The following is a 26,987-nucleotide window of genomic DNA, read 5'->3' on the forward strand; positions in this document are numbered from 1 at the left end:
GAAGAATAGGCTACAATACTGAGCACACACATGCACAATTTTGTCTTAATTTCATTATATGTATATTTATGTATAGGTATATATAGTTTTTACACTTTCTGAACACAAAACTCCACATTAGAGACGATATTTAGGTATTATCAGTTTAAATAACGTTCTATGTTGACCACAACTAACATTGAGTTGACTATAAATTTTCTTTTTTGAGTGATTCATTTTTCATGCGCTAGTAACACATCTAACATTATTTAATATAATTGGCCTAGGTCTATACTTAATCTTTACCTATGTAAAGGTGTTTTTTAACGATTTTCCCAGTTTGGTTAATTTCTTATTAATGCATACCCTGATCGACAAACCTATGCACGCCAGTGCCTTCTTTGTAATAAAAGTGTTCCCACCAGCTGCTTTCCTCCACGGAAGTCCACAACAAGCGTGTTTGATTATTATTGTAACCGTTTCCATAAAATTAACTATCGTATCATATTTATAATAGTTTTACGAGTTTATGCCGAACGCTACTAAAAATATATTATCTCGCTTCCACAGGATGCAGGATGCGTAGAACAATATAATTTCTTTTATATTAGCTTTTAGCTTTGATTTCGTAGTCGGATCAACTAACATTCATGATCAACAAAATTCAGAAAGAAAGAAAGAAAATATTTTATTTGGACTCACACACATAATACACCAATGACTACAAATAAAAAAAAGAAGAAAAAAAAAATTTAAATATAGAAAACTAAGTTATAATTTAAATTTAGTTTAGCTACTTAGATTCTTTTGCAAGAATACAAGCGGACGCCCGCAACTTTTTTGTGGGCTCTTCTCAGACCAAAGCGCGAAAATTTTAAATTTTCGACTATTATTACCACCAATAGATTAAATTAAATTATGACATAATCTTGACCTTTTAAAAGTGCTTGTAATCATCATCATCATCTCCTTACCTTTATCCCACTTAAGTGGGGTCGGAAAAATATGTCAATCTTTTCGATTCGTCTCTATTACTCGTTAACTCATCATCCACTCTTTTTACACACATGTCCTCTTTCACACAATCCAACCATCTCTTGTTTGGCCTTCCTCTCCTCTTATGTCCTGCCACTTTCAAAAGTGCTTGTAAACTAAGCCTTATTCAAATAAATGAATTTTGAATTTTGTCTACCAAACACATCCATACAAACACAGTACAAACATCATTCGAGCCAGGTGTCAAGATAATCCGCACGAGCTGTAGGTACCATGCACTGTTGACTAAAACAGGAAAAAAAAACAACATTTCAGCACAACACTCAACAAAAATCTAAAATTAAAACAATACTTTCAAAAAAAACAACAACAATTACTTCCTATCTAATTGACATAAAAAGAACAAGGAAACTATCGAAACTGTACCACACCAGTCACCACCCTCGACGAAGTTATAATTAACTTATCCTAAATCAATCCCAAAACAATACGCGATCAATATGTCAATCGATTTAGTTCCGGACGCCATTTTTACGTGAACAAACAAGCAGATGTCGATATTCGAACATGTTTACTTTCAACTGTCTCTGTTGTCTAAAATTGTCTGCAAATCGGCGCATTCACCTTTGTTTGGTTACTAGATGAGCCGCGGTTTCGCCCGCACAGTTCTCGTTTCCGTGAGAATATGGGAATAAAATGTAGCCTATGTCACTCACAAATAAAGTTTCTAGTGGTAAAAGAAATTTCAAAATCGGCTCCGTAGATCCAGAGATTACCCCCTACAATACCACAAACTTTACCTTTTCATAATATTACAAGCCGCCACGCGGTTTCACCTTCGTAGTTCCCGTTCCCGTGAGAATACGGGGATAAAATGTAGACTATGACACTCACAAATAACGTGGCTTTCTAGCGATTCAGAGTAAGATTAATATAAATAATATATATATACGGTACAAAGTTAGGAGTACGTTTTATCAGATGAGATTGTAGTCAAAGTCTAACTTGTAAAGAATTTAAAAAATTCTTATGATCATCCGTTAAACTTAACAAATCATGTTAAGTTTAACTGCTCACTACAGGGCTAGGCAAGCCGTGATAGCCCAGTGGATATGACCTCTACCTTTGATTCGAAGGGGCGTATCTTCGAACCCGGTTCGAGGCATGCACCTCCAGCTTTTAATTCATTTGCATATGAAAAAAATATAATTACTTGTGCTTCAAACAGTGAAGGTGAAACATCGTGAGGAAACCGTTACTGAGTAAACCGCTTTATAACGTAACGCGTTACTTGCCACTCTGTCTGGTTTCCCTTTCTCTCACGCATACGTGCAGGTTTAAATGATCATCTGTCGAGCGTCCCGAGACGCAAACGTTTCGTTTTTTACTATGAATGTAAGTACTTATTAATCAATTATATTTTTCTTTTTATTTCAGGTACTTATTAGCTGGTTTGATTACATATCATAAACAGAAGCATCAACAAACTATGTGATTAAGTATGTAAGTGATACCTAACCGTCTTTATATTAATTGCAAAACAAAAATCGATGTCTTTGTTCTTAGATATACCTACTTAGTAGTCTATGATAATTAAACAGATTCTAAATATTTATTTTCCTCCCTAATTTAGAACAAAAGATTTATTCAGAAGCGACGAACGAACGAAAGAACGATACGAGGCCGAATGTATTCCAAAATCAAACTGCATTAATTAGACTCCATATTGAATTACGGATGGCGCCTTTCGGGCAAACATCACAAAGCCATTTTGTCTCTGGTCAAGTGTTACCAGACGTCTGCCCGGCCATAGACAATAATCTCTTTGTGGCGAACAGTTGCCCACATAAAGAGCATTGTGGTCGAATCAATTAAACCATAATGTGCCCATTGTGAAATGTGCGCGTAACATTGTCTTAATGTATCTCACTCGTGTATCGTAAAATAATTTTTATAGTTCTATTTATGGCGGAGCTGAATTTATTGGTCAGATAAGTTTCAGTAGCTTTTCGGTTTAGAATTACTTATTCAGTTGCAGCGGGCGCACGATTTATTGCTTTTGTCTTGGCCGTAAAAAGCAGAACCATAATGCTTTACTCTGTAACGTATCAGAGGTTATTATTAGAATTACCTGCCGTTCAATCATGTTAAGTAAATAACTGCTTTAATGTCGCATGTTGATAACCAAATTGCATTAAAGAAAGCTTTATGCTATATCGAGTTCCGCCAAAAAGTACTTATAAAACATCAAAGAAAAAGAACAGGACACGGCCTCTTGTTTTAGATTTTAGAATCCCACAAAACACGAAATATAATGGACGTTTCAGATATGAGAAACTTTGAAGAGGCAGTCATTATTGTGAAGTAACCTAAAACCGACACATGTGTCACATATCGTCCAGGATTGCGATGCCATATGTGAAATGAAATGAAAAAAAAAAACAAAAATCTGTTGTCACTACTCCCCAAGGTACGAACAATGCCGCTTTTAAATCCAGATGCACTGAACATGTTAATTTGGACTCTAAATCGTGGTCATTAACATGTAGAGTTGAATGGGTGATCTGGGAATTACGGTCGAATTCACAGGAACACATCTCGTTTTGAGACGATTTTTTGTGCAACCTTCCGTAACCTTTAGCCTGTGACATGGATTGTAGATTAGGCATATTGTTGATCTTTTTGCTGCCATTCTCGACGCACGTGGTTTTTACTTTTTGCTCCGACTCATCGAGGGCCTTTTGTTTTTATTGAAGATTGTACAAGATTTGCATGTGTTCAGAACGGTCGTTGGAATAACAGCCGATCGCGAGGATGTCATTTGCGAATGTCAATTTATTTTCTCTATAAATTCTTGCGTTGGCCGCGTGTCGCGGATGGAGATAAAGAATTAGATTTATCGGATGCCGAGTGGCGTTTTCTTGTTGTAATGTCAGCGGAAGTTCTAATATTGGAGTATCGCGCTCAGCCATGGAGGCCGTTGACAAAATTAATGTTTTATTATGAAACAATGAGCAGAATGGTGTTCCTGATAAATAATGCGTTGCGGCGCGAGTGAGAGATGTCCCCGGTCATAATGGCGACATCGGTCTACCGCTGAGATATAGATTCGAACACGTGTTACGTTGCTAATAAATGACATTACAGACAATGCTCGAAACCGAAACACTAAACGGGAGTTTCCTTTAACACGGATTCGCTTAGTTAGATTTTTGTTTATCTTCGTGGTAGGTCTAGTACGTCTGTTAGCACTGTAAGTTTAGTTTGACGAAATGTTCTATTGTCCGAAATAATTTTGTTAATTGTAACTACAGAAGCTTTATCATTAACATTTACAATCGTAAAATCTTTAGCATCGATAAAACGCTTAAACCCAAACCGTCTCGAAAACTAAGTATTATAACCAAAGGTTATCAAATTAATTATTAAATTTTGACTTCACGCTACCGTTTTCTCATAAACAGGTTGAATGACTAATTTAGACGACTTAATAAGAATAAAAATTTTCGTTTGAACAACAATATTTTAATATGCTAATTATTCAAATACACTACTTTATTTCCAAATCGGGTTTGAATATATCCCCGCGTTCTAGGAATCATACCAGATTTATGATTGAAACTCTCGCGAGATATGTTACGAATAAAAATAATAGAATTGTCGTGTCTAATAATATATCGGCCGTTTCCGTTCGGCTTTTGGTTTATTTTGGGTTTAGATGCGAATATTATAACACTCATTCAGGGGCGTTAAACGCGGGATTTTAGTATTATAGCTTAACTGATTGTTGTTATTGCGTAAATATAATTAGTATCTTGTTAATACTTTACTAACGTTTTACGCTGTTATGTAAATTTACGTGTTTGTATTTTATCGTCGAAAAATTGCTAGTAATTCCATTCAACTTATCTTGTAGTTATGTTTGACTTGAATTTTTTCTTGTTAACAGTGTTTAACACTGTTTTGAATATTTATGTGTTTAAAGTTTGCATTTTATTGGGGAAATAACTTTCCTATCTATTTAACTGATCGTAGTAAGATTTTGTTAGAGTTCTCATATTGTAGTGTTAAAAATTGGCACGAAAGCAGTTTTTGCTTTAAAGTTTATGAAGTTGTTAAAATTTCCATTTTCATATTCTTTTACTTTATTTATACCTAAAGTTTTTACCTAAATGCTTATCAATAGTTTTAAATTACGTAATATTTTTTCATTATTGTTTGTTTTTTTTACTGTCAATATCGCTTGTTACGGAAACAATTTTTCACCGGGTCTTTACTGACGTTAACAATAGAGTCACAATCTAACACACGTTTGATGAAATCGTTAACAAAGGGCGTTGAGCACGATTTGAACTTCTTAATCCACACAAACGAGCTATTCCCATGAAACAAGACCAAATCCGATGACTAATGTGCATCTTTGCTTACTAAGTACGGTCAACAGTGACAAATTTGAAGTAAAATTATAATTGTTTTAAAACAAAATTAATTAATTTATTAGTGATAAGCATAATCGTAACCCTTAAAATAAACAAAAAAATATTAATAGATAGAGTAGATAATAGAAACACATATACTTTACCTTTAAAAAGAGTGAAAACGCCACGCCTGTAAAAATCCAAATAGATTAAAAGTATCATGGTTTTATAAAAAAACGCAGATTATATCTAGTTTTTTGCTAGGTTAGTATATAGCATGTTTTTCTAATATTTATACCGAAGTATCAATACATAGCGAGTCGCAGGGATTCGCTGGATGCAGGTGGCTCAGTATCGTGATGTTTGGAACTCCCTACAAATGGCCTATGTCCTGCAGTGGACGTCCATCGGCTGATATGATGATCAATACATAAAAATTAACCATGACCTCTTGTAATGTGTTATGTAGATTTTTTAACATAGACACGACATCCCCAGATTGATGATCGTCAAAATTCAAAACAGAATGCAAATGTGAACTTTTTTCTGCTATCCGTACATATCTTGGAACAATAACGCGAGAACATGATAAATGCTACCGGTGTCGGCTCAAAAGAAAAAGATCTGAGATGTAGGCGATAATTCATAAAACAACAATAATAAGAGGTAATTTCGTACGGACGCATTGTTCGGCGAGATAGCGTCTACTTGCGACGAACTATTCTTGTTTTGTTTCAATTAGATACAGTGATTTGAGTTTTTAATGTACTAGAATTTCATTTTGGTTTTTTATTTTCCAATGTGGATTATGCGCTAGCGCATATTGTTCTTAATTCGTTGGTTAGAGAATTTTGACCTAATTGTAAAAAATTGTGAGTTACCGATTCGGACTTTCTGTACGTTAAACTTTTTCTTTCTAATTCATGCTCATTTTATATTTTGTTTATTTATTTGTTGTATTTTTATTGTATTGGGTATTATTTTTTATTTGTTGCTGCAGTCAATATTAATTTAAAATAATTAGATGTTCTTTTTTTAAATACAAATTTAGTCACAGAAAGTTACTAGTATCTGTTGTAGAAAGATAAAAAAATAGCTTTGCTAACATTTTCCAGTAACATATATTTCAATTACGTTTTTTCCTTAGAATCTATTTCATTTATTAATCATTTCGTCCTACCACCAATCGCTTCTGAAATTGTATCCAATCCGTTCAAATATCATATGCTGATGACACAAAACTTCCTCACAAACTTGCCGAAAATATATGATGATATACCTAAATTATAGAGATATATATCGGTTATAGGTACCTATGTGTATAGAATGAAGCGTTTTCTATAAGCTTCCATATTGTTTTGAACGGTCAAGAAGTTAAACAGCGAACGTAATAAAAATTTCATCCTCCCTTCTAAGAATACAGGCACTTTCGCCAGACAACCGAGAATCGAGATCCACTTCTGTTTTATTGTTAGAGCAATATTTTATGACTGGATTGTGTTCAGATTTAGAACATAATGGACCATTCTCAACTATAAATCGCTGCAACGTTTCGATACAGGCACTACGTTTACTGAGAGATTGAGTTACATAATGCAGTCAGCAACTGAAGTTGTAACGATCATGGATTGTTTCAGGGAGCAGTTACTAGTAAATAGACAACCTAAGCTGTATTGAATATACAAATAAATGAAATATGTTAAAGGCTAATACGTCCAATATTAACTTTCAATTTAAAAAAATACGAAATGTCTTCTTAAGAATTGTTCTCTAAAAGTTATTACATCAAACTCTTCTTCTTCTTTCATCATTTTACGTTCTCTTGTTCAGTATTCTGAATTAAGATTTAAATGCATTATTATAATCTTCTTTAAGTCTTTCGAAAACAGACTTTTCACTGAATTGTGAAAGATTCACTGAAGTTTTTAAATTTATCCACGTATTCACCATATATTGTGAAACTGTCATGAAATTAAACACTGAACGCAATAAAAACTTCATCCTTCTAAGAATATAGATACTTTCGCCAGCCAACACACATCCACTCTTGTTTTATTGTTGGAGCAATATTTTATGGTGAGATTGTTCGGATTTGGAATATAATGGAGCATTTTCAACAAATATAAATTTTAAATTAAGTTTCGGATCTCAAGTTAGTTCCTTGATATAATTTTGAAATGAAGACCCAGATCTAAAAAGTACCGTAAGTAAAGAAAAAACTTTTTACTAGTTATACTGAAGAAACTCAACAACCACAAGTCTATTGGTATACTAGGCTTCTTTAAATAGCAATCACGATTTTATGTTTAACATATAAAATTATAATGAATTACACTATTAATTTTCAAATACTGAACATATAATATAAATATTGAGAAAAATGTTGATGCATATTTTTTTAATATGACAAAGTGCTTACTCTGGTTATCGTGTACACAGAAAATATTGAATATGTTAATTATTTCTCATTTAAACATTTAATTTATCAGCTGCACAGAACTGTTCTCAAAAGTTGAGGAAGATAGAGCTTTGCAATAATAATGATATCTACAAACACCAAATCAAAATTATAACTATAAAATAACTCGTTTCGATAAGTGTATAGTCTCACTAACCTCGGAAGTCAGACATGCGCACTTCATGCGTAGTCTTCAATCACACGACTGTTCTGCTATCTTCAGATTATAATGAAACTTTTATGGCTTTTATTTCGATATGTCCGAACAGTGGCGCCTTAAGATAATCTTCCTTATGGGGGCTTTTAATATTACTTAATCTTTGAAGCTATAATAAATTTATGATAAATTTTCGATACTCTTTAAATTATTTTGCAACAGATTTTGTAAATCGAAAGCGTTTTGATAACTCCTTATTGCTCACAGTACATAATAAAGTCATCATACAGCTAATATTAGATTTACTGTTAACTCGGTAGTTTGGTTGTTCATTTATTGTGCGTTCGCTATCGTAACCTACTGAGATCCTATTCACAAATACTAGCTATACTTAAACACTAATTAATCCTCGTGGCCTATTCATTGTGCTCATCTCAACGTCATGTTTATTGGGCATATATTTTATTAACAACTGTACAAGCGCAACGTGCAATTTATTTGACATCCATTATTACTTTATTGTTGTTAAGAAACGGGAGACCAACTAAATATAATGACGATGTAGATTCCGTATAAAAAAACAATAAACAAGCTTACACAACAATGACTATTGTGCTGCTCGTTGCAATCATTAGTATTGATGACGCAAATATTACAAATTTCAAAACAGACGATAAAAAAACATTAAGAGCCAATCAAGATGTAGAAGCTCACAATACTTTGTGTATTGAAGATGTGTACGCGTAGTGTAATAAAGGGGAACCAGACAAAGGTGGTATACAACGTAATGATTCGGAAGAGAGTGGATGTACGGAGTCGTGAATGTGAGGAACGGAGCATGAATATTACAGGCGAGGCTCAATCGCAGCCGCTCCTTTGTGTCGGACAATGTGAAGCGGTCAAGGACTTGATTGCGACAACAAAGGGTTGCGAGGCGTGGTAAAAAATCCCATTGCCGAATTGGGAATTTGATTTACCGGCACTCTGTTAAAGATTACTGCGCTCCTATACTGTATTATAACAATAATAATCACGCCTTTGTTATAATGCATGTTAAGAGAATGTTAGATTTAAAATTGTGTTTGTAGACACAAATGTAAGATTGTCTAAAAAACCTCATCTAAATAATAGTTAAATATATTTGCAATGTAGTATCTATTTACGAAAAACATATTCTCCTGTAAAAATTTTTACAATCATGTCTCCTTGGGATTCTTTATTTCAAAATTATCTACATCATGGATTAAAAAGAGTAATAAAATCTAAATCCTGTAAGAATATAATTATGTCATTTTCGAATTGGAATTGAAGAAGCTAATATTCTGTTTTTGACTTCTTATTAGAATTACGAAAAAGTTTGACTAAAATGTCAATATTAATTTTTACAGTTTAAAATATTATATTACATTACATACATTGTAAAATGAATTTTAAATAATAAATCGACGGTTCATTGAATAATATATTTTCGTACAATGCAAAATCCGCTTTATAGAATCCTGAGTCACACAGCCGCTTAGAGCATTGAACGCGAGTTTAGAAGCATCAAAGTGAGATCAGCGTGAATAAAGGCATCGAAGCTGGACGAAGCAAAGGGGTAGCACAATGTCGGCGAGGTCCAAACAAAAACTGACAACACAATACGGAGTGGTCTAACAACAGTGGCCGCTCATAAATCAACCTCTGACAAAAGTAACAAAGGTATTGAGGGTACCTTATAAGAGATCTTAGCATTGTGTTTATTCTTTGATGTTCACTAATAAAACCTTTGATTAATATCGTATAGACGGTACACATGGACCAGTTGATATGCAAATAATGGAGCACAAAAGGTAGGAATTCCTCAGTAGTCGAAACACACGTGCTCGGGTGTGGACAAAGGGGTATGCTACATCTTCCTCACAATGCCATTGTTAAACGGCATTTCTTATAAGAACCCAACTAGTTTTGATGGCTACGGTTTTGGGGAATTAAACGCTAAGTAAAATTTTCAGTAGAGACCTTTTATAAGTATAAAAAATTCGATTCTTGGTTATCAGGATTAGTTTAAATAATATTTTTTAATTTATTGAGAACAAAAAAAACGTTAGAAATTTTATCTGCTATTGCTAAAATTGTTGTCAAACCTTTTTGTGCTACCTCTAAAATTAACGATATGGCTTACAAAAGGCTTATATACTTTGCTTAAATTATGTATATAAAGCTATATATACATAATTTAGCAAAATCGTATCTAAATAAAAGCTTCCGAAATCGCGAAATATAACAAATCGTTCGTTTAATAAGTAATATAAGATTTATTTTGTCTTGATGAAAATAACTGTGAATTGGGTCAAACGCTAGTCGATCGCTGACCCAAAGATAAAGTTAATTTTTTATGCCTGAATCGTTTAATTGTTTTCAATTCGGTAGCATTATCAATTGAATTGTGTCTGGTTATTTGGGTTACGGAGATAAATCAGACGAATTATATTTTATTTAGATAAGTTTCTATGTTTAGACTGTTGCTACATAATCTTAATTAAGCAAGTCTTTTATTATTGGCATATTTAAACAAACCAATGAATAAAATACAATTAAATTAAAATGTAATCGCACAACGGTACAACTAATACTACAGTATTAATAACCGCATTTGAATTAATTTATTCTTTATAAATACTTAAATAATTTCCTTTCATCATCATCATTATCAACCCATATTCGCCTCACTGCTGGGCTCGAGTCTCCTTTCAGAACGAGGGAGAATTTCCTTCAAAAATTAACAATTAATAGTTATTAGTTGTGCTTCAACATAATAATTCAGGGTGTTTAATGCAAACAAACAAACAATCAAATCTCTCCTCTATAGTATTAGTATAAAAAACATGGGGTCTTGTATGTTTTCGTGAGTCATAAAGTTGTTAACAAAAAATTTATTGTTACTGATGTTTACGGAAAAAATGTGTCTGTATGTTATCATCTACTGTTTTATTTCCCTATTTCTTTTGAACAAACTATTGTGTAAGGTTATCAATATCGTATCATTTTGTTCTGTATTGTTAGTAAACTTCGCTTTTAATAAATTCACACAGTGGCTTATTTGTTTCACTATCAGTTCTTGTAACTGTGACTATTGTTACTGTTTATTTAAATTCAATATAGTGATGCATTTCCTAATTATGTTTTAGTTTGAATGCGTATGTAGGCTGTGTATTTTGTTTTTTTTTATTTGCAGCTCTGGATTCTACCTTTGAAGACCCTAAATAATACTAATAGATACCTGCTGTCACTGTGACATTGACAGTGACATTTTCACAACTTTCAATTATTTAGTTAGATCACTTTTAGTTTTATTTTGATTAAATAAATATTAAATCTGTGCTAACATTTATATTAATACGGAATCCTCTGTTATTCAAGATAACAGACAGTTTTTCAGTGCAACAGGAAAAGGATGTTGTTTCACATACCCACTTTGTTTTTGAAATGAGTTTTTAGTTTCTAATAAAATTTGCCAGACATGTTATTGAAAAAATAATACCTATGCAGATTTAGATTTATGATCCGAAGAAATCATAACAAATTATATGATAAAATATTTAGTTTAGACATCTACATCAGGCTCATTAAGTAGTGGTCAGGGTAAGTAAATAGTGAATAGGCCAGCTGGTCTATTTACGATTTTACAATACTATATTGAATCTAGTCTTCTTTAGTTTGCTAGATACCATGATAATGGCTTACCATCAAGCGATTTAGCAGGATAGCACGATGTCAATGCAAAGTACAGTTGCCCTATTCACTAATTTGGTCTTCATTAACAACCTATTAAAATAAACATTAAATCAAGTGTTAAATGTCAAAAAACTACTGTATGATATCCTTGTAAGGTTTGTTTGTTGTAGGTAGGCACCGGATGACATTTGTTACATAGAATCTGAATTTATACCAAAGTTATATAAAGTCAATGTATATACGTCAAATTTAGTGAATTAATCAAAAGGATAATTTATAGAATGGAATATCAAGCGTTATTTTCTTCAACTATAAAACCGAAAAACTGGAAAAGAAATCCATTTTGTACAATTTGTACATTGTGCATGCTCTACTTATACACGCTTTAACCTTGTACACGCTACTGCGTATTCTTACATTCATAACCATTTATATAAGTCGAATCTTCCAGTTACCAAACCATCAACACGTCCTCGTCCCATTATGCAATCAACAATGTACACCCACTGATCACGTTATGATACTAACACAATGTATGATATTGTCACGGCACTGCGTGTACGCAATAATTTCGTTTGTCATTTGCTTTGTTTCCTCTGAAGATCTTGCCAACAGTTCGAGTCTATTTGTATTGTAGTACTTGCGGCACATTTGGCTATGTTCGAGTCACTGATATAAAAATCTACGATACAGAGTTTCTTAGAAGTTTTATTCTCTTTTTAATCATCATCGTTAATTTAGTCATGTAATTTCTTTTATTCCAATATGTTCTATTTGAGAATTTTTGATTACAGTACTTTGTTCTCGTAAAGGATTTTTGAAATGCAAGTTCTGTTTGAGTCACTGTTATAAAAATCTACAATATAGTGTTTTTCAGTCGTAATTTCTATTATTCACAATTTAGTCACGATAGATATATGTATTTTTATCCAAAATATTATAAATCTTTGGGAATTATTATTCCATTTTATTGTCATGAGAAACAATTTTAATTGCAAGTTTTCTTTCAAAAACAAAAAAGGCATGTCTCCGAAAAAAAATACGAATTAAAAAAAAATTACTTTACTCAATTTGTTTCTATATCACGTAAAAGATCAATTTGAAGCGAAGTCTTGTACAGAAAGTGTATAATGTTTTAATGATCCTAACTACTGATTTTTAGGTACGATTATTAATAATTAATTTTTTGACAAAATCATGTCATAGATATCTAGGTCTTATTAAAAGTAGTGATAGTCGTATTTTGTGTGTATTTTTAAATAAATTAGTTTTATAAGCATACCAATGCGAGACCATGTATCTTAGTTGTTATCAATCAATGTTTTGAGTGATATAAAAATTTCTGCGGTTCGAGAATTATTGTTGTTCTCACGTCTAAAGTATTTTTTTGATGTTTTATATCGTTTCGTAACAAAAATGTTGTTCATAAAATACTGACCGTACATCTTATCGTCGGCGTAGCATTCTTTAAAGTGTGTATATTATACTGATGTACATTTAAAAGTGACGTAATTTATGTTTGTGTGTTTAATTTGACTATTCAGCTGCATTGTATAGATGAGGTGAATAATTTTACGTCATAAATAGATATTAACATTTTCCAGAATTTGTGAGTATTTGAGAACATCAGTTATGTTTTCAATTGCAATGTAATCTCTTATAAAACATTCGCAGTTATTTCTACTTATTCCTTCTTGTTGTCCATAAAGGTCGAAAAATTCTTTTGGATAGTCCATTTATCGAGGAAAGCTATAGAATATAATACGAGTAAATCATGATACGAGTAATAGCAAATTGTTCATTTAGTTAGTAATTTTTCGTGTGTGTATTACTCAAAAAAGTGTATTCGACGATTGTACCTGTTTTAAAGTTCTAATTAAGATTAACGTCTTTTAAAAGAGGTTAGAGAGACTTTACCTTAAAGGACATAAAGTGTCTTTCTTTTAAGGTCTGAGTCTACCTTAAAGGTTTAAAGCTTTTTTTTTGGTAAACAAGGGTTTCTACTGAAGTCACGGGCGTTCGCTAGCTATCTAATATATTTGAGTTTTATTAAAACACAAAACCAAAACACACCACTCCGCTAACCTCAAAGATGTAAGTACAAACGATATTTTCTACTTCACAAATATTGTTAAAAGATTTACTCAGCAATAAAAAAGTAAAATGAACTGTCATCAGTAAATCACTCTGTAATAAGACATCATAAAAATAAATAATGCTCCGTCGTCAATTTGGCTCTTTGGCGTTTTCTTGCTTCATTTGTAATATTGTCCGGGTGCACTTTTCCCAATTGTCCTCTTTGATCTCTGACACTCTGGTCTTAATGAAAATGCATTGCATTAGTAAAAATACCCGATACGTTGGATTCGGTACCTTTTCCAACATTTCAAGTTATTTTAGTTTCAAAAGTTTGTTTGGTTTGTTACAATTTGCTTCGTCATTCTTGATAAAAGTTTCCATTTATTGTATTAAAATAAAAACCCTAATATATCTAAAATGTGTGTATATACATAGTTTAGAATTAAAGTATTTTTATTTTTAAATACATGGTTCAGTAGACTGCAACGTTTATATATTGGCATCACTATAATTTTGTAATATTTGAAAAACTCATCATCATAATTATCAGCCGATGGACATCCACTGCTGGACATAGGCCTCTTGCATGGACTTCCAAATAAAACGGTCCCTAGCCGCTAGTTTAAAGAACTCAATGTAGGTATTCAAAATATAAAATACATCTGATGCAGTTGCGTTTTATCAGATAATTATCTTTTAAAGTAATTTTAGCGCTGTTGTTCATGGGTAACCCCGAAACTAAGTAAGTAACTGACGGCATGATTATTCGTGTTATCTCAAAGTAAGTATAGAAAAATACGCCTTAAATTATAAATTGGCCTAGACCTTTTTTTTAGCTGCTATATTGTAAAGCAACCATGAGTTGTCTGTCCCGTACCTACTTTACATGTAGAGTGGAGTAGCATGACCTTCAGCTTCTATAAATAAATTATGAAGATCTGGCCATAGCTCGCTTTTATACCTTGGAATTAATCATTTTAATTCTAGATAATCTTCATTTTCCAAGTACAAATAATATGAATGAAAAAGTTAATCCCATAAATACAACTAACAAATATTCTCATTACGAACATTAAAGCGAATGTTCGAATAGAAAAATTGAAGGAAATATCATTATTAGAGCTGGCCCACAATGGTCCCCTAGTTCTTTGATGTGACAAGAGAACTAATCAATGGTTAACTGCGAAAACATATTTATATTTACGCCTCTTTTTGATGTCGAAAGGTCGAAGTGGGGACCGTGTGATCTTACAAATCATAATTTTTATATTAATACATATCCGTTACAATATCCGTGTTGTAAGTGATTTGCTAATTTGATTGCTTTCTATTCTTATTAACGTGATAGATGTAGGTGTTAAGTTGTAAATATTCAGAATTCACATGGCAAAGCCTCCATTTGTGAAACAGCTTTAGACGCTTGACAATGAATTACACGTAGTAGGTACCTACATACAGTCAGACATTAGTGTACATATTATTACAACTAAGGAAATTCAAACTCTTTATTATGTTTTCTTTAGAGGAAAGGTAATAAACACATTCTTATCTAGATCCATCGAATTGTATCGATGAATTGGGACGCATTATCTCTCAGCCCTCTTGTTTGTCGACTCGATTATTCCGCTTCATCTAACGCTTATTGGGTACAAACAAGGTAATAATATAGCACCCTTGTTTTTGTTGTATCATAATACAAAACTAGGAATAGTAGTAGTAGTAGTGTTTTATTTAGTGCTTTATGACTAACAATCTCGTTCTTTCAATTGTGCTTATTACTTACTAGCGGACGTCTGAGATTTCATCCGCCCTTAGACCTCCTTAATCCGGCCCTCTTGCAAAATTCGTACTTAGCTGACTCTACTATCTATAAACAACCTCCCTGCTAAATTTCATCTTTGTATGTCAAGCGATTTTTAAGATTTCGTGATGAATGACAAAATCTCAAAAACCGCTTGGGCTGGTCTCCTTTCACTACTTATCTAGGTCTGCATAATTTTGTAAACAAAAAGGGTTCTTGATTGTTTTCTTTTTTATATCATATTTAATCAACGTGGGCAGGTGCTAATTGTTTATTACATGTAACAAACAATTAGCACCTTTCATATACATCTACCGTTATTATAGTTTCTAAATCGTCAACTGTAAATTGCTCAAAGGTAGAGCTGTTGATAGGAGAGACATAATGAATTGCGCCTCTGCGGATTCGGTCATTTCCGTCGCTTCCACTTCCATAACCGTCTGTCTGATATCGATTACAGCTAACGACAATGTTTTGCTTATTACAACACTTGCAGACACCCGCTACTTCGTTAGCGAGAAATTTACATTTTCATTAATCCCGTGGGAAGCATGGATTTTTCTGGGATAAAAAGTAACCTATGTGTTAAACCGGGGAATTATCTAACTTCATTTTAAATCTCAGCAAAATCAGTTCAGTAGCTGCGGCATTAAATAGCAACAATCATTCAAATAAAAAAATATCCATAGAAAATATCGCGTTTATAATATTAGTAGGGTTAAACTTATTATACTCGTCATCTCTTTTCTAATATTATAAAGAGGTACAGTTGATTTTATGAGGTTGATGAGAATAATCTCTGGATCTACTAACCCCATATTATAAATTCTTTTACTTATAGAAAGTTAAATTTTTTGTTGGTGTCATATTTTATCCCCATATTCCCAAGGCTACGGAAATTACGCAGGTGAAACCACAGGGCGACTGCTAGTCTATAATAAGAGATTCGAAGAAGAGTATCTGTTTATGTTTAGTTAAATTACCAAGAAATAAATTAGGGGGATAAAAGACGATATTTTTTTTAATTACTTTGTCTGTTCGTCTATCTTTCTGTTCAAGCTAATCTCTTAAAACTTTTACTAAACGAATAATATACATACGATTCTTATGTTTTTCTTTATTTTTACTTCAATTATATAGACTCACACGTAGCTCTCATTTGGTAGATTTGGATGCATATGTTTTTAACAGATCCCATATCTAGTTTTTTTTTTCTAATTTAAACCTTAAAAATGAAATGGCGAAAGCTCTTTTTACGTTGCTTTTAACGCTTAATGAGTCATTATAAATCGTTGTTTTCGCAACTGTGAATTCAAATTTAAATTGTGTTGAATTTATTGAACAAATTACATAGCAACACGATCGCTGTGCATTGTAGAGTAATAATTTGCGGATTAACGCAATCTAAAATAGTAATATCAAACAGAAACACTGATAATACGCGAAATTCGTGATTACGATTTTGGGTATTATAGGGTAAAGTATGAATAGATTCGGCCTCGAAAACGTGGCCTGCGCGAAAGCCTATTGTGGTAACACAATCACAGTGTAATGTGGAGTTGACACTTTATTTATGGCACTTGCGAAATTAGACGTCACGCGTCCATTGTTTAGTATGAATAGTGCCTTAGCTTGAATAGTTAAACTAGATGTTACTGTACGCTACGAGAAAATTAATAACCGACGTGGCTCAGCTTACGAAACAAGCCCTGGGTTCGAAATATCAAACCACTTTGCTAATGTTTTCTTCTAATTTATTTGCTTACACAAAGATACTTGCAACTTTGTCTGCATGACTTTGTTTGCAACATAAACATATTTCTCGATAAGCGAAATAATGATGTTCTGATTTTACATAGTTAATTTTGAAAGTCAATTTGTTTCTAAAAACTGTGAAATAAAAAGATTACATTGCAAAAAAATTATAAATTATGTAAAATTCAGGTTATGTTGAATGGTAAGAAATTCTCTAATATTAGATAGACATGGAGATGAAAATTCTGTCCAATCATGTTTAAGTTTAAAATGATAAATTAAATCTCTATTCTATACATACGTATTTGACTGGAAGTATAACATTTATATGTATCAGAAAGAAAGGCAAGAAAACAACAATAAACAAATTGTCTTACTAAACGGTAACAACATTAAAATAAAAGACCCGTGAGAACGACAATTTAAACATATCTAATAAATCTCTAAAGACGTCATTGTGGAGACTCAATTACCATCATAAACACCGCAACAGTTAGCGCAAAAACATTAAGAGGTTTAACCGAAAACGCCGGTTCATAATGCTTAGTGAAATGTCTCAGATTTACGCGGCCTGACAAATAACCGCAAATTGTGATTGTGACTCCTTGAAAGGGTTAATAATGGCTTTGATGGCGTGGGATTGTGCGGAGTCTGGATGTAATTCGGTTAGAAAGCGTAGATTGAGCTATTGTGAGTCGAGCAAGGCTCCGCTTGGATGTATGATGTTTAATTGTTTGTCAACTGTCACATGTGTGGCATTTGTTTCAATATATTAATCAAGCTAGAACTATTCTTGTTTCACCATCACCATACCCGTGCCTTAAAGGTTTATTCCATTTACTACAGTAATACATTTGTTTTATTTCTACTATAATTTGTACTAAATTTAGACTCTGTATTAGATATAATCATCGTCTTACCTTTTAATATCGAAAGAAGATATTTATAATCAAAATGTAATATGTAAATTGTCCTTCTCGTTTCTATTAACTTAGTGACTGTAAGTAACCGAGACTTCTAATAAGATTAGAGTTAATCTAATTGGAAAAAATGTTGAGATTGTACTCGTAGGAAACAGTTACGCTAAATTATGATTTTAAATGCTTTATTCACTAAGCAGTCTTCTTATAAGAAAAACCTATAGAATAGTATAGAAAACCTGCCGAAAGGATTAACTTAGAAGATTTGCACAATGTCCCTTTTTATATCCCCTTCAATGATATTTTATGGGGCAAAGAGGGCAGACCGCGGCCCCTGCAAAAATAATACGTGTCTGACGTCTAAATTATTCACAAAGGTGGTAGTGGCTTTGCCGGCGACCTTATGAATTATATATGTACCATTTGATATTATTCAGCTACATTTGCCGTTTAGATGACATAATATTGGCTTTTTCAGCAATCATTGTAACTACTCATCGAGGATACGTTTAAGGAAACAGTTGATTGAAGGAGTTTATTTTTATTTTTTTGCTTCGATTTCGCCTGAATTGACGGGGTTCCAGTTGGATGGTTTAAACATCAACTAAAGAATAATAATAATAATATAAAGACGCATATTGTACAAAAAATTACTCATCCAGTCACTGACACAAGTCAACGTCTCTTTCTTATTATTATAATATACATGATTGTTGCACGTCATCATCATCATCATAATTATCAACCCACCTTCTCTGCTGAGCTCGTGTCTCCTCTCAGAATTATAGGGGTTAGGCCAATAGTCCGCCATGCTGGCCCAATGCGGATTGGGAGACTTCACACACGCAGAGATTAAAAAAAAATCATGGTATGCAGGTTTCCTCACGATGTTTTCCTTCACCGTTTGAGACACGTGATATTATTTTTTTTAATTTGCACGTATGCTGTTGATATGACTATAATGTAATCCTAATGTAGTCTTTATTAATTTTTCAAATTGATCACTTTCAACAATTTTTATTTTTTCATTATTTACTTGAATTTACATGATCTTCAATTATTTGAAGTGTGAGATGATGATATTAATAAAGTCAATAGCACTAATATTGTTTACTTACCTTAGTTTTTGTTCATTAAATTACATGTTACTTAGACAAGGTGATGATGAAGGATATATTGTTTTTGCTAAGCGCAGCGCTATAAAAGCTGACAAAAAATGCTAAAATTATGATAAAAACGTTAATACCCGGACAGGAATAGAAAATTGTTATTGACGATACGATGCTATTGTTATACAGAAACACAAAAAATTTAATCTAAACGTTTATATTAAAAGAATTGCATTTTAATAAGAATTAATAACGATTTATGACTCTTAAAGAATGTGAATATAATATAAATTATGATGAAAATTCACACCTTTAAGATTTTGAATAAAAACTTAGTAAATCACAATGATTCACTAATAACTACAGCTGATATTTATAACCATGGATAATATTAGATCTACTTTAACACACAGAAATGTAAACGGGGCATTTTACACCTATAAAAAGGTCAGTAAAGTTATGTGGCATCCCAAGACGCAGATATCCAGATGTCGTTAGGTAACAATAAGTGACCGGTGACTGGGGTCGCAGTGATCACCTCCAAATACACCTTAAACATACTTACTGAGGCAACGATTCTGGGTGTGCATATAAAAGTTGGATATGACTTATTTTAGTAAATAATAACATCGAAATTTAACTTTTATGATACTAACATGATGAATTTATTAAACAATAATAATAATTTGGATTTTTATGAACCTGATTAGTCTAGTTTTTAAATGGATATAGACGCACAAGAAAAACCTCAACGGATATTGGCACTTGAAAAAAATAGAGACCTCCAATTTGTTTTTTCAACTAGTTAGTATGACAAACGGAACGGAAGTTAGGATAAATGTGTAGATATTCATTCTACACATTTATCCTAACTGCTATTGACTCCAGATGATATTTAGTACAAATCAGTTTATAATCTGGAAGGAAAGCAAGCTCTACTTTTTTGCCTTTATTGCTACAGCTACTTAAAGACACAGCTAGTACTAATAAACATTGAACAGTACATTAATTAAAATGTGCTGTGTTCAGACTATCCGACCGACTGCGCAATGTTTCCTAACTCCTGTTCGAAGGGATCGTCGCATCGTCCGAAATGCCCCTGAGATTTGACAATAATTCTCTATAGCTATTCTACCGCTCCCAATGAATACAGAATTGAGACGGCACCCTGCATCTTAGACTGCAGACAACATATTTCAATTTAGATTATTGCTTCGTCGACTAAATGCAATATCATTTAAAGGAATATTACGAGCAGCGCGGAGTGTTCGAGCAAAAAACGACCTTGCCTCTTGCGCTGCAATCAAATAAATCAAAAACATGAATAATAAACATAAATGAGATCGTATTGTATACATCATTCATTGACCTCCCGAAATTAACAGAGATAACGCTCACAAAGGGACTGATTGAAAAGGGCACCTTTCACTGATTCGCTACTCTTTAATCTTCCATCGAAAACAAAACTCGGGATCGTAACAGGATTGTCTGCCCGTTCATTTACTTAGCAAATTATTCTTTGTCGAACGGAAGAGAAGGCTTTGAATCCATTAATTCTCTGATGGGGTCACAAAGAGGTGGTACGAATTAAAATAATGTATTCTACGACTTCAATGGATCCCTCCGTCCGGTTCTGTTATTACAAGAATAATGTATTTAAATCAAAGTCTGCTTTCAGATGAAGATGCCCCGCTTTTGTGAGTCCACCGAATAAGTGATCACGTACGACGCCATTAGGATGTGTTTTATGTGCAAATTATAGGCTTCCATTTTTTAACTCGAATTTCAACTTCCCGTGAACAATTTCGCTTCGTTAGAAAAGTTTCATGTCGTGTTTATTGTGCGTTTTGGGACGTGATAAAAGCGTTGCATGTAAAGTGAATTTTGATATATGAGATTCAACGGTAAATATATTGTATTGTGCGTTTACAATTTTACAATAAAGAGTATTATTTTATCTGCAAGTGAGTTTATGTAAAGTGAATAATTTCTGCTAAGTGGAACCACGTCATTGCAATAAGTGACCATTATTATCCTGTAATGTATCACATTTTCATTAACCAAATAAGTACTTTTATGTAAAAAAAATATGATTGGTACACTAATTACTAGCAAATTGACAATATACACAGCAATAAATTATTTCTGTCTTTTGTTACTCGAAAATCCCGATACAGAAACAAACTCATGCACAAACAACAAATTAATCCTCACTATCAAAGGGGTTTGCGAAACTACCCCTTGCTACCGGATAATTTCGAATATGATCACCCCATTGCCGATTATTTCAGGGTAAACATTTCGATGTATTTATTTTGGTGTTTATTTTGAAGCGTAATATGTCGTGTTCCACTTTGATGTCGTGAAATCGCTTCTGTTCTTTGTCAGTTGCTCAAGGATTTAACATCTATGCAGTGATACGTTTAATTTTGGATTTTACTGTGTTCTATTTCGGTTTAATTTCCTTTGTAACATGATAGGGGATTACCACTTTTGAGCATTGCATCGGTCTGTGTAGAATTATTGCATATGGTTGGTTGGAGTTTGTTTGGCAGTATGAATGGTTCATTATACGTAGGGATACTTTGAGCGGGGCGCAGATAATATTTGCGATGTACACCATTGTTTATGATTTGGACAATTGTTTGTGTTGCTCTGTCAAAGGATGTGCACTTGTTTGTTTTAAGCGACGACAGCTAGCGAAGGGGGGAGCACTATAAACAATATCATTTTAATGATACATTGAACTTTTAGTCTTCTTTGTTTCTTCAAAGCTCTGCTCTTTGAAGTCGCTCAACGTTTCCGTTAAGCTCCATAGCTCCATCTCTTACAAAAATATTGTGTTTTCTCGTGTTGGTTTGAGAAAATTCTTCAAGTACCGCTCCGAACAAAATTTCTCTATCGAAAGCTTTCCTTTGCGGGCAACTGTGCGGAAATGTAGTGGCATCTTGACTCGAACTCGGGTACTTACTTGTATTTTCATGCTCAACTATAAGCCCGCCATTTTTATTTCCACTGTTTCATTCAGAAGTGTTTTGTGCACTTTTCGAGTGGATTGCGTTTGTTTCACAATAATTTTTATTCAAAATGTACCATCGTAATTGAATAGAAAAACTTCATGTTAAAAGCTCTTTTAAATATTTTTAATATTATGATTTTTTTCTTGCTAAAAATTTTATTTGAAAAATCTGACGTTGATTTAATGTAAAGGCGCAAATTTTAATCATGACATTAGGTTTTTTTCCTTTGATTTAGATTTTTAAAAATGTGTAAATGACTATAATCTGTACCTTTAAAATTATATTTATTTCATGGTCGTTACATGTTTTAATAGGTAGGTAAGTATTTTCGCAATTGATTTTTGTTATAGCATTTACAATAAGTAGATTTCCTAGGTGTTTAATTTAATTTAATTTCTATTAGTAGAACGATCTCTATGTTGATGAATTAGTGGTCTTCAATAGGTACGTAGGTATGTATATAACTTACTTAACATTTGTCTTAGTGAATATTGAATTCCTGACCTTGTAGTTTGCAACAGACGATCAAATTTCGACGGTTCAGTTGATAACGCACTTACGGTATGTTGACTATACTAATAGCATTAACAACTGAGTCTTAGGGCCATAAATCATTTCTCTATATCTATCTCGCTTGCACTTATGGGTCTTATGGAGCCGTCTAGTGAAGGGTGTAACAATGAAAGACATATTATCGATAAGTAAAGTTTATTATCGTATCTTGTTCACAAAATTAAAAAAATTAACAATATTTGATTTAATATAATACATATTTCATATTATATAATTATTAACTAAATAAAATTAATCTTCATCTGAGTCTTCATCATCAGAATCTTCGTCTTCTGCCAAATTTATTATATATTAGTATCCATAGTGCGCAACGAGTAACACATGAATGTATTTATTTAATTGCAGTAAACACATTTATAGCAAAAAAAATACGCAATGCAATTACATTAGAAACCGACCAATCAGAATCGTCCAAATCATTATTGACTCATCATTAGCACGTGCGCAGGTAGCCGTTTATCGATAATTAGGGTGCGCAGGTAGGCGCGCTGCACATTCCTATCTTTTTTGACTTTTATGACCGGACGACTCAGATGATAATGCGCATACTATACTCAGTTTATAACACGCGTTCTATACAATACTAACACGACAAGCTAAATAAAAGCTTGTAATAATATACCTACAAGTATAAGATATTAGGAGGTAGCAATCCTCGCCGATTATCTTAAACAAGAGGGCCTGATGAATGCATTGTGTTGTCCTGAGGTCATTGAGGGAAATGAACCAAGATTGTGAGGACGTGAAAGAGGTCGCGTGAGTCGGTGCTTCAATGTTATGAAGCAAAACTGCGTCTTTTAAGTTAGAGGTTGTTTGGTTTTAGGGATTTTTTTCATTAGTGATATTCATATTTAGAGTTTGGCTAATGAAAGTAAAAATCACCCGTTAAATTAAAAAAAAATCGGAAAGCATTACAAAAATTATAGTGCAAATATTGGAATAACTCAGTTTGATACTTTAGAAGTTAGGGGTTAGAGGTTTTCACGTAAGTGCGTTTTAACAAACATTGGAAGATTTTTTATTAAATTTGCCGGGTTATTTGAGTCTCTACTTTCCGTGGCCAAACTGTAGGTTTATTCTGGCTTACTTTGTGTGTTTATCCTCAGACCAAGACTCCTTTAGTGTTTAAACTAAAATAACAGGAAAACCACTGGTCCTCTGGATCTGCTAACCTAAATTCTTTTATCTAAATGTTATGCTACGTAATTGGTGAGTGTGAGATGTATTTTATCAGTATTCTCACGTACACGAGAACTACGGTCTGCTAGTGTATTATAAAAGTGAACTTCAAAAATGTGTTCCCTACCTTCATTTCACGTACAGGGGCACAAAAAGATGTTTGACTAATCTTCCCGGTGATTGAGCATTGTGCGCGCGACATTACCGGCATTGTTTGCGACGACATAATCATAACGTCTCTTATTACCCCACGGTAGAGGGCGCTGGCTAATATGGAAATGGATTAAATTGTTTCATTTAAAAGCTCTATGATAAAAAAGAAGAAGTCGAATTTATTCAAATACCAGCGGACGCGGTCGGTTTCACCCACGAATCTTCCGTTCCCGTGGGAATATGGCGATAAAATATAGCCAATGTTATTCGCAGATAATATAACTTTGCATTGGTGGACGAAATTTTGAAATCGATTCGAAGAGTGGATTAGGCCTGTCTAACAAACAAATTCACACTTATTTAAATAAATATATATATTAGTATAAGTTACGATTATGCTATGAGATGGTAGTTAGGCCGTTGCTATAATTACCATCTTACCAACGAAGACGTTTTAACGTTCCGGTAAGTAGCCGCGTAGAAAACATAGAATAGACACAATCAATTTGTACCATAGTCTGCTTCCATCATATACTGCATCGTCATTTGAAATCAGGTGAGATCGCAGTCAAAGGTACCATAGAAAGGTGTCACAGAATAAAAAAAAAACAAATGTGAGATTTCGATTAAATTGTCGTACTCCACTCTTAACACAGATTTTTTTATTTGGTTTGTCCAAAGATTACCCCCTACATTAACAAACTTTACCTCCTTATAATATTAGTATAGGTAATAAATAAAACGTAGGAAACAGACTCCGTTTCCTTACTTTTATAGCTTGCCTACTTAGAACGCATTGTCGCGTGCCCAATGGGTAATTTCCCCTATTGTCAGTCACAAGAAAATCTCTCCGACAAAGATGTCCACCTCCCACTAGAAATGATTATTACCCTACAATTTTATACAAAGTAAGAAAAAGTTGCTGACAAAGTACCTATATTACTTGTCAATGTAAATGTTTAGGAGATTTACGATAAAATAATTCCTAATAATCTAAACGCGAAAGTTCGTATGGATGTTTGTTATTTAACGTCGCAATCACTGAACCAATTTGGCTGAAATTTACAATGTAAAATAGATTTTACTCTATATTAACACATAGACTACTTTTCAGCCCGGAAAAATCCATGGATTTGTGAAAAACTAAATTACACGCAGACATAGTCTGCTAGTTAGATTATAAGCAAGTAAGTAAGAAATAGACGGACAATTAGGACCGTAGTGTATTTAAAAGATCTATGCTGAGATGCGGGGAATCATTTGTGTATACAATTCAAATGAATATAAACGTCTAGAAGAAATCATAATTATCGAGTTTATACTCCTTCTCGATACATACGTAATCAATGTTTATAATTATCTTTTAATCGAATCTATGTTATCTTAACTGTCTAGGTGGCCGCGACTTGCGACTATTTTTTAGAACTTTTAAGGAATTATTCAGTCACATGATTTATCTTTAACTGTTTACACAACGTAGACAACGCAAGTCAATTGAATATTGATTTCCCGTTTTATGCCACCTTTTTCATTGATACATAAATATATCCTTCCTCGATAAATAGCAAAGATTTTTTCAAATTAAACCAGTTGTTTCAGACATAAGTGCATTCAACCAAACAAACAAACTCTTCTGATTTATAATATTAGTATAGATTCAAAAAGAAGTGTCTAACACAGTAGCATTCGGAACAGCCATTATTAACGCTTACGAATTGAAAAGATGAAAATGGCACATTGAAAATTCTATTTACACGGAACGCTTGGAAAATTTATTCTGTTATTGTGAATAAACTTATTATAGAAAAGAATAATCCAGTTACGGGGCCAAGAGAAATACTCGGGCACTTTTCTAAGGAAGAGGGAAAAATCCGCGTTCCTCATTGGATTATGCAACCTTCACAATATTTCTTATAAATTCCTGTTTTGCATTGTACGTTCCGACTTTCGTTTAATTTGATTTTTCTGTTTCCGATTTTGTAATAGCTTTTGCTTCTTTTGTTATCGATGTAGCTAATTTGAAACGAAAATCATAATAGAAAGTTACAACATATTATATAAATCAAATTTATAAAAGGATTTTATTTTCGACAATGTGTTACGAATGCAAAATATAAATCTAATCATCAGTACAACAAAAAATCTTACTTGTAGTAGGTATTTAAAATATATAACTATCAGATAAATACAAGTTGAAAACTAACTAAGATCATATCTGAGAGCGTCCAGTGGAAGATTTCATCTTGAGGACTTATTTAAGACGGGGCGTAGCAATTTCCCTTAACTAATAGACTGGAAGCTGACTTGGACCGGCCATCTCAGGTTGATTCCTAAACGGATGCACATGTTAATATATAAATTAGTCCAACTGCCATTCCACTAATTGACTTGGAAGGCTTCGGATCTCCCTCAATCCATAACTAATTAACATCTTTGTTGAAAATTGTTCTACTAGAACAAATCTTGAATCATGAAATCGTGTCTTTTACTTCATTTATTTATTGTTTCTTAATAATTATTATCTTGAATCCACATGAATTTATTATAAACAGTATTGAATATACATGCATTCTCAATAAATAAGTCTAGCGTCTGCTTCCGTTTTAATGTAAAGTTTATTACGTTTACAAGAATCGATTTACATTTTCAATCTCGTGTTTTAGTCGTGTTTAT

At 32.9% G+C, this 26,987-nt stretch overlaps 1 protein-coding gene across 5 annotated transcripts in view; it reads left to right on the forward strand.

Moving 5' to 3' along the window:
- Positions 1–26,987, forward strand: part of LOC112051487 (transcription factor Sox-5) — a 374,453-nt gene that overhangs the window by 235,404 nt on the left and 112,062 nt on the right. Inside the window, exon 4 of one of the 5 annotated variants that reach the window (XM_052888796.1) lies at positions 2,413–2,478. The exons of the other annotated variants lie outside the window; for them this stretch is intronic. The gene's annotated coding sequence lies outside the window, so the exon portion shown is untranslated. The remainder of the gene's footprint in view (positions 1–2,412; positions 2,479–26,987) is intronic. 5 annotated transcript variants of the gene reach the window in all.

The sequence above is a fragment of the Bicyclus anynana genome, chromosome 23 (assembly GCF_947172395.1).
Source record: "Bicyclus anynana chromosome 23, ilBicAnyn1.1, whole genome shotgun sequence".
Classification (NCBI taxonomy): Eukaryota; Metazoa; Arthropoda; class Insecta; order Lepidoptera; family Nymphalidae; genus Bicyclus; species Bicyclus anynana.